The sequence below is a fragment of the Leopardus geoffroyi genome, chromosome D1, assembly GCF_018350155.1.
Source record: "Leopardus geoffroyi isolate Oge1 chromosome D1, O.geoffroyi_Oge1_pat1.0, whole genome shotgun sequence".
Taxonomy (NCBI): domain Eukaryota; kingdom Metazoa; phylum Chordata; class Mammalia; order Carnivora; family Felidae; genus Leopardus; species Leopardus geoffroyi.
In genome coordinates this window covers 64,453,703-64,468,798 of record NC_059329.1, presented here as the reverse complement: position 1 = coordinate 64,468,798, position 15,096 = coordinate 64,453,703, and the positions used below count along the sequence as shown (strand labels likewise).

General features: G+C 38.3%; 1 protein-coding gene across 3 annotated transcripts in view; it reads right to left on the bottom strand.

Moving 5' to 3' along the window:
* SYT9 (synaptotagmin 9) overlaps window positions 1–15,096 on the bottom strand; it is a 200,168-nt gene that overhangs the window by 176,302 nt on the left and 8,770 nt on the right. The window lies entirely within an intron of this gene.

The window sequence follows — 15,096 nt, the reverse complement described above, 5'->3', positions numbered from 1 at the left end:
TTATAAATGAAACTGTGATTTACCTTGTTATAGCTCAGCTCCTGCTTTTCTTCCTTCCTTTCTTACAGCTCCTTTGAGAGCAAGCAGACTGTCCTGAAGTCAGCATTTGTCAAAATCTTATATGGAACTGATACCAGGACCATGCATTCCTCCCCAGTTCCCTCTAGGGAAATGCATGGCCTAAAGGGACCTGGGTCATGTCTGCTACAGGCTCCAAATGTGGGGGGTGAGAGTGCTGCTATCACACCAACCAGCAATCCTGGCCCATGCTACACAGTCCACCACTGTGTCTTCATGTCCTAGCAATACCCTCCAAAATGCACATTTCTAGAAATGCATGGTTTGCAACAGATATGGGCCTCAGCTAAGGCACCCACCAGGACCAAAGGAAAATGCTTCCTAAATTGACATTTAAAATGGGCTTGGAGCTAAAATATATATTGCATTATTTTATATTGGAAAAAGAACTGTTCTCTTTTTCCAAACTTCTATAACAATAAAATAGCTTTGTCATGACAGCATTCACAGATGCAAGGGAAAGAAGGCTACTTACTCCTGTAGCTGAACAAAAGCTCATACAGTGGCTATTATGCCTCTGGTTCCTTCATTTTAAGTCGTCCCTCTCCAGGTAGAAGCAAAATCCTTAAAGGCAGAGCCCTTGCAGCCTTCCCTCATCTTCCCTACTTTTTGAATTTACTAGGCTTTGCACACTTTTATCTACAAATATTCTTTACATCTGATGAGATATATACACATGCAAACATATACATATATGCACACACATACACACACACCCCACACACATATATACACACATACACATATTTCTTGTGCATCTAAACATCAAAGTCAATAGTTCCTCATGGAAGCACATTTTCACAAGAAATTAATTTTGACTGATTCAATTCATCATCTAACAGTGGTTACCAAGGATACCAAACAGCCGAAATCAGTTGGCTCCAACTTGCTTGTTAATCAGAAGATATTAACAGAAAGCTGTGAAGAATTATTGTTGTCTAAGTAATCTGGCCAGAAACAGTATCCCCTCCTGATGTCCCTCAGTCCTGAACTCAGTTAAAAACATTCCAATCTATAATAACTATTAAAAACACGCAAGGCTTTTTCTAGGATTTGAATTCAATGATTAGTATTTAGAAAAATGACCGCTAATGGTTTCACCTTAATTCACTGCTGATGAAGCACTGAACTAAGAATGGCTACTGATTTGATCTTCTTATCAATCTGAAAGCAGATGATTCTCACCATAGCAGTTAATTGAGCATTCAGGTAATCTAGCTGAATCTGTCCTAAATCAAACAGCCCAGCAATGTACATGTATTAATAGAGGATAGCATTAAACAGATAAGCCTGATACGTGCCCTTGAAGAGAAGAGAAAAACACCCAAAACAAAAAAATGTTTCCCCTTGCTAAAAGGTCATGTTTTTTTTTTTTAAAGTAAACAAAAGATTAAGTTTTGTTTAGTCTATAATATACATCTACAGAAGAACCAAAGAATTGATACTTTATTGCCAAAAGGCACAGGCAATCAAGTTTGTTACTAATTAGTATATCTGTTTACATTTTGAGAATATTAATTATATGTCATTCACTGCAATTATTCTGTCTCATTTTGTGATTTGCCGTCATTTTGTTTATAAGGACTTTTGCAAAAGAAAACACTGCTGCTATTGTGCTTGCCAAAATCTGTTAAGCTTGGGGCGCCTGGGTGGCGCAGTCGGTTAAGCCTCCGACTTCAGCTCAGGTCACGATCTCGCGGTCTGTGAGTTAGAGCCCCGCGTCAGGCTCTGTGCTGCCTGCTCAGAGCCTGGAGCCTGTTTCAGATTCTGTGTCTCCCTCTCTCTCTGACCCTCCCCCGTTCATGCTCTGTCTCTCTCTGTCTCAAAAATAAATAAACATTAAAAAAATTTTTTTTTAAACCCAAAAAACAAAAAACCAAACTCTGTTAAGCTTGTCTTTTATGGTTATTGGCTTTGGGGGTCATGCAAGGAAGGCTTCAGCTACCTAAGTTATTCCTGAAACTGGTAGTTGCCACCCAAAATCTATTTTTTCCTTTTCCCCAAAACAATAAAACTTAAATTGCACTTGGAATTTGTCTTGACAATATGTCAAGACAAAAGACTACATTTCCCAACTTTGGTTATGGCCGTGGGACTAAATTCGGATCAAGAGATGAGAGCACAAGTGTTGACAGGGACTTCCAAAAAGGTTACTGAGGAAGAGCAGACTGGAGCTGGAGGTGGACTCTTCTGTCTCTCCCAGGAATGTAAATGTGAGTGCTGGAATTCCAGAAGCCATTTTACCCCATGTGGTGACTTTGAGCTATAAGCCATGCACTAAAGAAAGCAAAATAGAAAGACAGAAGGAAGGTGGGTCTCATGACTACCTGGAGCCTCTCAGATCTAGGAAGCCTATTTCTAGGTATATTTATGTGAAAGAACTTTAAAAACGTACCTTCTGTGTTTAAGCCACTGTTATTAATGTTTTCCTGTCACATGTAGAGAATCCTAATTATAGGTTATCTTACAATTTCCTTTAAAATTTTAACGGTTTTACTTTTTAGAAAATTTAAAATACATGACAAATTTGGAGTATAGAGCAGAAATACGGTGTTTTTCTCAACACTATTTACTGAATAATCCATCCCCCCACCCCAATGATTTGAAATGCTATGTTTACTAAATACAATAATGCCATGTTACTCTATTTCTGTTCTATTAGGTTTGTCTGGTTTTTTGCATAGTCTTTATTTTCTCTGAGAAGTGGGAAGTTGAGGGTAGAGGTAGAGCTTGAGAGGAGGGAGAAAAGGGCAAGGAAGAAGCCAGATGACAAGTAAGAACTACCAGGAGGCACTGAGGGCCCAGATGAAATGAGATTCTCCATGTTACATTGTAAAGTTTGATGGGGTGGACTCTGCATCCAGAATGGCTACATTCCAATTCCAGCTCCAAGACTTAACTGGCTGTGTGGAGGCAGACACATCACTTATGCGACACTTTGGCTTCCTCTTCTGTAAAATGGAGATAACACTAGAACCTACCCCAAGGTGGCTGTGTTAAATGAGCTATTATAAAAAAATTTTTTAACGTTTTTGTTACTGAGAGACAGAGAGAGACAGAGAGTGAGCAGGGGAGCGGCAGAGAGAGAGGGAGACACAGAATCCAAAGCAGGCTCCTCCAGGCTCTGAGCTGTCAGCACAGAGCCCAACGCGGGGCTCGAACTCACAAACCGCGAAATCATGACCTCAGCCCAAGTCGGTCGCTCAACCGACAGAGCCACTCAGGCGCCCCATAAATGAGTTATTATATAAAAAGCTTAGAGTAATACCTGGTCTCAAGTTCTATTATGTCTCATCAATATTATTATTGTTACTAGTTATAGTGTAATTGTTAATACCATTGTTGTCATCATCATACTTAATATTAGGATAGCAGCTTTTTTCCCCTCAGGTATTAACAAAGAATAATATTGAATTTTATCATATAATTGTTATGGCATCATCTGATGTGATTATGTTTGTTTGTTTCTCTAAAAACCTATCATGTGTTGTGAATAAGGCACCATGTCACACACTAGAATGGCTATCATAACAAAGATAATGACAAACGTTGCTGAGATTGTGGAGAAATGGGAACCCGCACACGCTACTGATGCAAATGTAAAATAGTGCAGCCATTTCGGAAAACAGTTTAGCAATTCCACAAAATGCTAATGTAGAGTCGTCATATGACCCCGCAATTCTACTTCTGGGTGTGCACCCAAGAGGAATGAAAACATACATCTAAGCAAAGACTTGAACCTAAATGTTCTTAGTATCAATTATTCATAATAGCTCCAAACTGTAAACAACCCAAATGTCCATGAACTGGCGAATGGATAAATAAAATGTGGTATATCCATATAATGAAATATTAACCAGTAATAAAAAAGAATTGATGACACATTGTACAACATGGCTGGATCTCAAAAAAAGTAGGCTAAGTGAAAAAATCCAGTCACAAAAGAGGTATCAAATATTGCAGGATTCCATTTATTTGAAATCCAGAAAAGGCAAATTGATAGAGACAGAAAGTAAATTAGGGGTCTTCTGGAACCAGGTAATGGTGAATGGACATGAGGGATTTAACTGGAACAATGAAAACATTCTAAAATGATTGATAATGATGCTTGCAGAACTTCATAAATTTACTAAATAATCACTAAATTGTACACTTAAAAGTGGCTGAATTATAGAAAATGTAAAATATGCCGCAGTGAAGTTTTTTTTTTTAATGAAGGAATGGATGGAGACTGAGAAAAAATAGGAAAAGTTTAAGTTACTTTTGTGTAAACATTATCAAAACTTAAATAATTTTAGGAGCACCTGGGTGGCTCAGTCAGTTAAGCACCCGACTCTTGATTTCAGCTTAGGTCATGATCTCAGAGTTGGAGGGATCAAGCCCCGTGTCGGACTCTGTGGTGACAGTAAGGAACCTGCTTGGGGTTCTCTCTCTCCTTCTCTCTGCCCCTCCCCCACTAATGCTCTCCTCTCTCTCTCAAAAATAAACTTAAATAACTTTATGTATTTTATACACACACACACCCCAAAACCTATTCACACAATGAATGATAGGTTTCCTAGTGCTTTCCCATTCTTATATCCTCAAAGTAAACACCCAGTAGAAAATTCCACTGGGTCACAGTATATCATTAAAAAGCTGTATTTATTCTACTATTACTTAACATACAACTTGGGCATTTATGTGCTTAATTGAGTTGTTTTTTTTTTTTTTTTTAATGTGCATAAAGTTCTTTTTTCTTGGGGCACCTGGGTGGCTCAGTCGGTTAAGCAAATGACTTTTGATTTCGGCTCAGGTCATGATCTCACTGTTTGTGGGTTCGAGGCCCACATCAGGCTGTGTGCTGAGATTGAGGAGCCCGCTTGGGATTCTCTCTCTATCCCCGTCTCTCTAACCCTCCCCGGCTTGCTCCCTCTCTCTCTCTCAAAAATAATTAATTAATTAATTAATTAATTAATTTAAAGATCTTTCTTCTTATTGTCTTCGTTAGATTTGATATCAGGCTCATAAAGTGAACTGGAATGCTTTCTATATCTTTTCTATGCTATGGAATAGGGTTTTTTTTTTTATTTTTTTAATGTTTATTCATTTTTGAGAGAGAGAGAAAGAAACAGAGCATGACTGGGAGAGGGGCAGAGAGAGAGGGAGACACAGAATCCTAAGCATGCTCCAGGCTCTGAGGTGAACCAACTGAGCCACCCAGGTGCCCCTATGCTATGGAATAGTTTTAACATTATGTGAATTGTTAATTCTTCCCAGAGGACAACTTGATAGTTTGGTACTGAGTATTCAAAGTGCATAAGCTTAAATCTAGCAATTTCACTTCTGTAAAAAGAAGTAACAGTGACTCTTTCTGGACAACGAAAGTGGTAGTGACCTTTATCTAATTCTTGTGCTCATGTAAAATGTTTTGCAATGAGAATTTAAAACAAATTTGCAAAGACTATTATGGTTCCAACAAAGAAGAAGATGATAGATTACTTGACATTTTGATAGACTTGACCTATACAAATATGTGGGCCTATAACTTTGTGTGTCAAATATTCTTTGTCCACCATTCAGCTTCTTCTAAATATTTCTATACTTCCTCTGAGATGCTTTATAACTTCTACTCAATTTGTATTTCCACATCATTGGCATATATGGAATTTTCTTATGTTTTTTAATCTCTTCTATATCTGTCATTAAATCCTTTTTCTCATTCTTTTTACTCTGTATTTGTTTTCTCATTTTTTTTCTTGGTCAGAACAACAAAATATTTACTTATGTAAATTTCAAAAAAAAAAGCATATCTCAGTTTTGTTTATTAATACCACTTTTGTTTGTGTGTTTGATTTTTCACTTTCTAATACATGAATGTTTTCTTTTGGTTTTACTAACGCTTTGCTCCTACATTTTGGGGGTTTTTAAGTTTAATGCTTGGTGTATTCATTTTCTATCACTCTATTTACTAGAATTAATGAAAGCTATGAGTTTTCATCTAAATATAGCTTTGACTGCACTCTATAGTTTTAATATATGTACTTTCATTTCCACAGTATTTTCAATGTCTAGAATTTTAGTTTCCATTTCTGATTTTTTAACTAAAGAGATCTCTAAAAAAGAGTTCAGTTTTCAGGAGTTTAGGCTCCTGGTGTTGTTGTTACCTGTTATTCACCCATTGATAGTTTTACTGCATTATGGTTAGTAAATGTGGCCTCTACAACTTTGATCTTTTGGAATGAATGTTCCCTTTTTATGGACTGATCAGTTCCCTTTATATGGTACTTAACCATTTTTTTTAAATGTTCCATGAACATTTTCTCTCTTTTGGTGACTAGAAAATCCATAGGTATTTATGAATCAAACTGTTAGCAATATTATTTCTATCTACTTATTGTCTACTGATGTGTCATTATTGGTGAAGTATGATGGTCTCCAATCATAATTCTGATGTTTCTAACTTGGAAGTTTGAACAAACTTACCTGCATACATTTGAATACTACTTGATTCATTAAGTTAATGAGTGGTCTTCATTGTTTATAGCACTATTACCAACCTAAAATAAGTCTTATTTGATGACTTTTATGTCACATTCAGTATGCTTGTTACAGGAATGTTAGTTTAATTAGCATGAGGCCTTAGAAAAAAGAGCAGATAAATATAAAATCCACAGATATTTTGCACATGTTATTTTAAAACATTAAATGAAACCATTTCCTGAGCATTTAAAAAATCAAGTAGTGTACATCCAACTCGATCCTCCTCTGACATTTCCCCATGTTCTAAGCTGCATTATTAAGGCCACTATTTAACACCCACTTCTCCCTCCATTCCCTGAATCAAATCTGATGACTGTCCTTTAGTGCTGTGACTGCAAGCCCTAAAACATCTCTTTTTATTATAAAGGAATATGCTATAGGGCCCTTGTTTTGTGAATCTGTCCAATTTAACTTCCCAGTTCCCACATACTGAGGCACTGGGAAGACAGCTATGATTGAGTCATTGACATATAATACAATATAAAAATTAAAAGATAAAAAAAACCAATGTAATGGAAAAAAAAAGCTGTGATTTAAATCTTTATCGGCCTGCAGAGTGGATCCTCTCAAACTGAACCTCTGGGGATTAGATTTCCCCCCAGAAAAGCCTACAGTAATCCACCCATAAGTGGTCTCTAAAGCAGTGTGGAGTTACAATCAATGGATGCTTCTCCCAACAGCATGTGGAAGGAAAAAAGAAACACTTTGGGAGATTTTGTAGCTCTTGCTGCATACTCTCTGAAATAAATTCCATAACATGATGAGTTTTAGCTCCCTCCAAAATTAAAGTAATAGACACAAAGCACTTTAAAAGCCCCAGGAGAAGGATGACCTATAAATTCGGTATATTACAGTGACATTAAATCTAAAGTAGCAGTCATGGTGGAACAGATTAAAGAATAGCAAACAACAGTTTTCTCATTCCTTCTGAAATAATTTGGGAAGCATTTAGAGCTGGCCCAGCTATGCCATCAGTGGACTTCCATATTATTTGAAAACGTCACAATTGAAAATATGTTGCACCTGAGATTTTCAGTGTCAAGTGTTAAAAGTGGTTCGAATGTGGTCCCCATTTATACCTCTTTCTTTATTTCCAGAGTTTTTCCTCATAGGAAGTGAACATATCGGCAAGAACAAGTGGTAGAGTATAGGAATCAAGCAATCACGTCTTCTCTAAGCTCACGGCCTAGTTAGAGTTTCTTACAGAGCTTATTTACAGTATGGTTATCCTAAATTAAAAATAAATGACAATCATATTACATGTCTAACAAAAAAGAAGACCATGATTTTAGTCCGTGCCATGGTGCTACAGTCACGTTCTACAGCAAAATTTTCTACAGAATTTATTATTAGTTGTGCCAACAGCAGCTGTACTAATAATTTGAGATAACTCCCACTGTGGTTTAAAAAAAAAAAAGAATCAATGATAGATAGTAAAAGCATTTTCATGCTTGGATTTCCTTGCCTAATATATTATAACAGTTTTATACAGATGGTTAAAGCATTTATTTTGACAATGGGGCTGTAAAAAGTAATTTCAATCCATAAAGGCCATAAATGCATGTCATTTGCAACCCTGGATGCACACCAGACTTATGCATAGAGACACTTTAGGCATCACCCCTGAAGATTCTGATTTAGTCAGTCAGGGAACAGGGAAGTATGTCTTCAAAAGTTCCCCAGTTGAGGGGCACCTGGGTGGCTCAGTTGGTTAAGCGGCCAACTTTGGGTCAGGTCATGATCTCACTGCTCATGGGTTCTGCGCTGACAGCTCAGAGCCTGGAGCCTGCTTCAGATTCTGGGTCTCCCTCTCTCTCTGCCCCTCCCCACTCTCTCTCAAAAATAAATAAACAACAACAAAAAAATAAGTTTCCCAATTGATTCTGATGCATAGCTGGAACTGAGAATCATTTTCCCAAACCCTTCAAGTTGGAAGGGACCTTAGTGTTCAACCATCTCTCACCCTTCCTGATTTCTAGTAACTTCTTCCCAATGGTCCACCAGTCAACAGACCTGGATGTCTGCAACAGATTTCCATACATCCTCAAACTTAACACATTTAAAATTAATCTTTTTTTTTTTTTTTTGCATAAACCGTACTCAACTTCTTGTAGTAAACAATAAGTCACATGACCATCCTTCCAGGCACTTATGCCAAAAATTGTAAAATTAGGATCCCTCTACTCCATATCAGTATACGGATTATTTTTACCTCTTAGATATGTTTTATATCAATCCCCTCTTCTCCATTCCATTGCCTTAAAACATTCCTTTAACTCTTTTGCCTAAATACTAATAGTTTAATACTACTTCTGGTGTTCTGCAAAATCCCCCAGCTTTGAATCTCATATTGCCTGACTGCACCACTACCCTACACATACCCATTCCTGTCACAGACATCTATATTCTACAGTCCATTTCCCCACTTCCTCCCATTCCTGGCTTAGTGTCACTCTCTCCAATACTACTTTTGTCTTAACGTGTGGTTAATTCAATATTTCCCAAACCACGGTCTTTGTCTTCTTGCCCCTGTCTCCGTCTATAACTTGTCCTTCACCCTACCTTAGGGCCTCATTCCACAGTCACATCGCAGAGCTGGTTAATAACAACAACTGCAGTCCCTCCTCTTCACTGTGCTCCCAATAATCATCCCACACAATCCTCTAAGCCTCCGATCTCTTTCCTGCCTCTGCATGTCTACTCTCCCCTCCTTACTCAGATGAGATTCCAGAGTCAATTGCCCCAGTTCCTCCATTCTTTATACCCTCAACTCTTTTGCCACTCTCTCATTGTCATATATCAGCATGACCTTGCTTAAACGTAACTCCTGTTTCTTCATGCCTGCACAAACACAGGTGCACGTGGTGGGGAAAACATTCATGCTTAAGGTGGTGGGTATCACATCAAATTCATGGTCACGAACTTCAAGTGGGCCCATAACATCACCTGGCAAGTACGTTGTACTTCCCTGATCCATTTACTCTCCCATCTTCTGGACTATCATTATACCTCTCCAGTTTTCAAACCTCCATAACCTCCCACCCCATCCTCACTCTCAGCTGATAGCTTTGCTACCTCCTTTTCCACTAAGAATGGGAGAGCAATCAGAAGACAAACTTCTATATGATCTCCAAACCATATCTGCCCACCTGGACTCCTGACTCGCTGACAATGAATGAACTGTTGAAAAACCCACCTACTCAAACACAGCACTCAGGTAATACAATTCCCTACATCATTTTATCTCTTTTTTTTAAATTGAAGTATAATTTGCATACACTGTTATATTAGTTTCAGGTGTACAATATGATTCAACAATTCTCTGTGTTACTCAGTATTCATCATGGTAAGTGTACTCTTGATCCTCCTTATCTATTTCATCCATCCCCCTACCCATCTCCCCTTTGGTAACCACCACTTTGTTCTCTATATTTAACACTCTGTTTTTTTGTTTCTTTTTTCTTTGTTAATTTATGTTTTTTTCCCCTCAAATTCCACATATGAATGAAATCACATGGTATTTGTCTTTCTCTGACTGGCTTATTTCCCTTGGCATTATACCCTCTAGATCCATCCATGTTGCAAATGGTAAGATTTCTATGGCTGAGTAATACTTCTGTGTGTGTGTGTGTGTGTGTGTGTGTGTGTGTGTGTGTGTATGCCTTCTTTATGCATTCATCCATGAATGGATACTTGGGTTGCTTCCATATCTTGGCTATTATAAATAATGCTGCAATAAACATAAGGGTGCATATATCTTTTTGAACTAAGTTGTTTTGTTTTCTTTGAGTAAATACCAAGCATTGGAATTGTCAGATCACATAATAATTCTGATTTTAATTTTTTGAGGAACCTCCATACTGTTTTCCAGAGTGGCTGCACCATCTTGCACTCCTACCAGCAGTGTACAAAGATTCCTTTCTCTCCACATTCTCACCAACACTTGTTGTTTCTTACCTTATTGATTTTATCCATTCTGACAGGTGGTATAAGGTGATATCTCATTGTGCTTTTGATTTGCATTTCCCTTATGATGAGTGATATTGAGTAACTTTCCATGTGTCTGTTTGCCATCTGTATGTCTTCTTAGGAAAAATAGCTATTCAGGCCCTCTGTGCTCATTTTAATCAGATTATGGTGGATTTTTTCAGTTTTGTTTTTGTTTGATATTTTGGTGTTGAGTTGTATAAGTTCTTCAGCTACTTTGGATATATCAAAATATCAATCAATATCTATATCAGATATATCAAATGCAAATATCTTCTCCCATTTAGTAAGTTCCATTTTTGTTTTGTTGATGGTTTCCTTTACTGTGCAAAAGCCTTTTATTTTGTTAGAGTCCTAACAGGTTATTTTTGCTTTTGTTTCCTCTGCCTGAGGACACATCCTCTGCATCCTTTTTAACTTCTCTCTAGCAAACGAATTTGTAATCACTTTCTCCTTTATTTAAAAACCATCTATTGACTTATTTTCTCCTTCCTTTTCTTTCACTATAAAACTCAAAAATGTAGGGTATGTTCTCCAACTTTTCTTCATGAGCTCCACTTGCCCACAACTCCTTCAGAATCCCTCAGTTCAAGGTCATCAATGAAGCTCCATGTTGCTAAGTGCAACCAGTGCTTGGTTCTCATCTTGATCTATCAGCTGCATTTCACTTAAAGGATCACTCCCTCCTTCCAGGAATACTTTCTGTACTTCCAGGCCACCATACTCCTGATTTTTCTCCCACAGTACTTGCTGTTCCTTCTCAGTCTCTTTTGTCAGTTCCTGCTCATCTTACTAACCTCTAACTAGTAGTCTGACTTCTTCTTTTTAATCTTCATTCCTTCCTTGGTAAGTTCATCTAATGTCTTAGCTTTACATATAATCTCTATGCTGATGGCTCCTAGATGTATATCTGCAGGCTAGACTTCATCCTCGAGCACCTAGTAAAGATATCCCAATAGCCGCTCAAGGATACTGTTCCAGTGGCTCAGTTGGTTAAGCATCTGACTCTTGATTTCGGCTCAGGTCATGATCTCACAGTTCATGGGATGGAGCCCCGAGTTAGGTTCTCTCTCTCTCTCTCTCTCTCTCTCTCTCTCTCTCTCTCTCCCTCCTCCTGCCCCTATCTCACTCATGCTCATGCACGTGCTTTCTCTCAAAATAAATGAATAAACTTAAAAAAAAAAAAAGAATGCTGCTCCAACAATTCTCCTGTTTTGTCCTACATCATGTATTTTTGTTCTCCACTAGATCATTCCCATCACATTAATTTAGAACAAAAAACAAAAACCCCTTGATCTTACTTCCCTCACCAACTACTACTTTTGCCAGTCAATTCCTCTTAAGGCTACACCAATCAGGCTCTTATTCCCTCCTCTTCACCAAAACTGCTTATCAACTTCATTTCTAATGACCCCTACACTACTAACTGCAGTGGTCAGTCTACTTAACCTAATGGTAGCCCTGAAATGACTTTTATGCCCTCCTCTTTGATATACCTTTTCCTTGGCTTTTCATTTTGGCTTTCAGGTCAATACTCTTGGATTTTCTGGTCCCTCTTTATTAGTCTTCTTTGGCTGGTTCCTCGACTTCTCTCCATCCTCCTAGTGTTGGATGGAGACCTCCAGAACTAGTGGTCCTCTTCTCTCCTGTCCTCCTAGATCATCTCAGCCAGAGTCATTTAAAATATCATCTCTATACCTACAATTCTTATATTTATATCTCCAGTCAGGCCATCTTTTTCCAACTCCAGGCTCATATATCCAACTTACTAATCTGTAGCCCCACTTGACTCACTAATAAGCATTTCCAACTTAACACATTCAAAACTGAGCCCTTAATCATTCCCCTCAAACTTACTTCCCCTACAACTCTATTCCCTTGCTCAGGCCAAAATCTTGGGAGTCATTTGGATTCCTCTCTGTCTTTTATACCCTACATCCATCCATTGGTAACTCCTATCAGCTCTACCTTCAAGCCACCTGGAATCTGACTATTTCTCGCTGCCATCACTCTGGTCCAAGCCACCATTATCTCTCACATAAATTATGATAGCAGTCAAATAACTGTTTTCCCTGACTCTACCCTCACTCTCCTACAGTCTTATCAGAGTAATCCTTTCTATTCTTAAGTCAGATATTACACTGCTCTGCTTTAAAACTTTTCAATGACTTCCCATTTTTTTCTGAGTAAAAGTCGTATTCATTACAATGGCTAATAGGGCCTTGTGATCACCCTGCCATCACTTTCCAGCCTATGTCTTTCTCTCTTGCCCTGGGCTAATACCTAGCACGTGCCTGATTCAGAACCTTTAAACCTGCCTGGAATGCTCTTCCCCTGGGTGTGCATGCCTTACTCCCGTCATCTCCTTCTAACCTTTACTCACATATCAGCTTCTCAGTGATGCCGTTTTGGTCCCCATACCTATTCTCTTTCCATGTTTTATTTTTCTCCTTAGCACTTATTACCATCTAACATACTATGTAATTAGTTAACTTATTTATGTATTATAATTTTCCTCTCAGGAACACATAAGTGCCATGAGGGAAAGCTTTTTATTTTGTTTGGTTCCTACTATATACACAATACTGTATCTACATATCTAGCTATATACCATACCTAGAACAGAGCCTTGCACATAGGGGATGCTCAGTAATCATTTGATAAGTAAATGGCATCTCCAATCATGATCTCTCCAATCAACCTCCATCCTGTCTCCAGAGTGATATAATTAGAAGATAAATCTGCTCACCTTAATTTTCAGCTTAAAACCCTTCAGCAGGTCTGCAGTATTATAGGTGATGCAAACTGAAATGTCTTCAGTAGTCAGGCATATCCTATAAATGTAATGAGTAAAGTTTATGTGTGTGGGGAGGGCGTAAGGGAGGATAAAAAAAAGTGGAAAGTGTATGACCCACCTAAGGGCATTCAATTCAATTATTTTAAAATATATATTTTTTAATGTTTATTCATTTTTGAGAGACAAAGAGACAGAGAATGAGAGGGGGAGGAGTACAGAGAGAGGGAGACACAGAATCTGAAGCAGGCTCCAGGCTCCAAGCTGTCAGCGCAGAGCCAGACGCGAGCTGGAACCCACGAGCCGTGAGATCATGACCTGAGCCGAAGTTGGATGCTTAACCGACTGAGCTACCCAGGTGCCCCCAATTCAATTATTTTAACAAATCGTGTCCACTACTTGGCAGCTCCTGTATTCAGAATAAAGCACCATCTCCACAGCATGGCTTGGTGGGCACTAAGCAGGTCTGCCATGCTTACTCCCTCGTGGGCCCTATAACATCAGAGAAAACAGACTGTGTATATCCACATACTGTGTGGTTGCAATGTAACTGAACACGTTGCTTTTTCATTATTAAAAAACCAGGCAAGGAAGCAAGATGTCACTGTTGGCATACTCTGAAATGATATCTGGAGCCAGATGTTTGAACCAGATGACTAAATTTGTTAAAGGCAGTTTGTACAATTATGTGAGGTAATTATACCTGGGTTTCAGGGTGACATGATTGGGGATCTACAACAAGGGATCTATCATTCAGTGACTCCAATCTGTCAAGACCTTACCTTCGACAAAAAAAGCAGCATCACCACCAACTTGAGCTTATTTCCCATGAGCAACCAAAGAGACTAGAGATGGGCACTCACAGAACCTTGCCATCCTGAAATCTCCCAGAGTACTTTGCTGAGAATGAGTCCTCTAGACCCATCACAGTAAATTATACTTCTTTTAAGATTTCCGCATCAGAGTGTTCTAGCCCAAGTCCTCAGTGGGACTTTGACAATGGCATACAATCTGACCAGTGTTTACTAGAACAGACTCCTCCCTCAACAGTCCCAACACAGACTCTACTTACTATTATTACCAAAGATCCATTTCCTCCTGATATAGGACCTTTATAAATTCCTAGAATGTCCTTCCCACCCACACATTCCAGGCAAAGTGCTCCACCCAAGAATTAACCTCTCTAGGAATCCTCTGCAGATCCTCTCAAGCCAGCTAATTACTTCTCTCCTCTTTTCTTTGCACTGTTTCCCATATATATCTCCCTTCCTGTCTTCATTTTATTAATTGCAATTATTGTTTTATCTCAAAGCCATAGGGGCAGTAACCATGTCTAATGTGTCTTTGAATTACTGATGCCTAACCGAGTACCTGGCAATTACGAGGCACTCCAATGTTTTCTTAATTTAACTTAATTATAATTAAAAAAGAGTGTTCTGGTCAGTGTAGCTAGAGTAAAGTTTTCATAATTGCTGGAAGGGGAAGAGGAGTTGGAAAGAGGGAGAGAAAACATACAGAAAAAGAGATCCAAGTTGCATCACAATTTTTTTCATATTTCACATAAATAAAGGCAGTACTTTGCATTGGAAAGAATGTTACAGTGTGTCGATTTTTTTCTTTACCATTATGGGCAGAAAGTGAGACACTCTAAATTCTCAACATTGTTCAATTAAACCTTACCTCCTTCCCCCAAAAAAGAATATTACAGTGAATCC